Below are 1,197 nucleotides of genomic sequence, written 5' to 3' on the forward strand. Positions count from 1 at the left end.
CTCTCAGTGTGGTTGGGTCCCCGTAGCATGGAGCGTTTGGGGCCCGACTGTCCCTTGTTGTGGCAGTCTCCTTCTCCGTAAGGCAGACAGTGTGGACCCTGTAGGGCTGGTTTGTGTCCCTAACCCTGATCCTTGCATTACTGCTGGTGCCCCCGGATCTGTGGGTCAATGAGGTCCATGAAGGTCCCCTCACCATGCAGGTATTTGCCAGGCCGTCTGGAACTGTCGCCTGACCTAGGGTCCTGTGCCCCGTCGGTGCTCTGGTCCCAGTGGTACTCGGGTGTACCTGCCCTGGCGACCACTCTCCTGTGCCCCTGGGTCACCATCACACGACCCAGCTCTCAGGCACCTCTCCTCTCTATTCATTCTTACTAACTACTGTCTCCTCTCACCAGGCTGTTTAGTCCCCCTGGACTGGCTCTGCCCTCTAGGTGGCCATCCCCTTGTGTCCGACTAGCCAATTACCACTGGTGTGGAGTGGAAACTGGGATTTTGGTGTGTCTAGGTGTTGCTGGCACTGGTGTTCCAGGTCCCTGGGGTTAGTCCCAGGGACCTGGAACCAAAAGATGCACTGTGTGAACATAGCCTTACTGGTAAACCACATACAGACATTTTATACGTAAGCTGCAATGCCCTGCACATGAGGTGAGAGACACGGCTATATCAGGAGAACTATACTACATTTCTTATTGGAGGTATTTGCTAATATATATAATATTATTAATATATATTATATATATATATATATATATATATAAAATATAATATATATAATATTATCAGACCTACTACATACTGGGACAGGATCTTGGAGATAGGAATAGCCCTTATATTAATAAATTACATACAACAGCAAAGAAGGAATGGGTAAATATGGGAATGGATGAGAGGAATAAAATATACGCTGAATGTACGTGCAACAAAACCAAAAATCGGATCATGCATGTACCCAGCAATTATTAACATGCAGAACTATTTATTTTGTAAATTGTAATAACTGCTGATGTATAAAAACGCATGTCATGCGGATAAAGCTGGATTATGTTTTGTGTGAACTTAACCTTATATAAAAATCTATTAACTGTGCTGGTGTAGTACAGCTTTAACACTAACTCCTTCCCTTTACGTGTCTGACGTCATCAAAGGTCCTTTCGCCTAGCATTATTACATGGAATCAGACTCCTCCCTCACATGTGA

This window comes from Anomaloglossus baeobatrachus, chromosome 12 (genome assembly GCF_048569485.1).
Source record: "Anomaloglossus baeobatrachus isolate aAnoBae1 chromosome 12, aAnoBae1.hap1, whole genome shotgun sequence".
Taxonomy (NCBI): Eukaryota; Metazoa; Chordata; class Amphibia; order Anura; family Aromobatidae; genus Anomaloglossus; species Anomaloglossus baeobatrachus.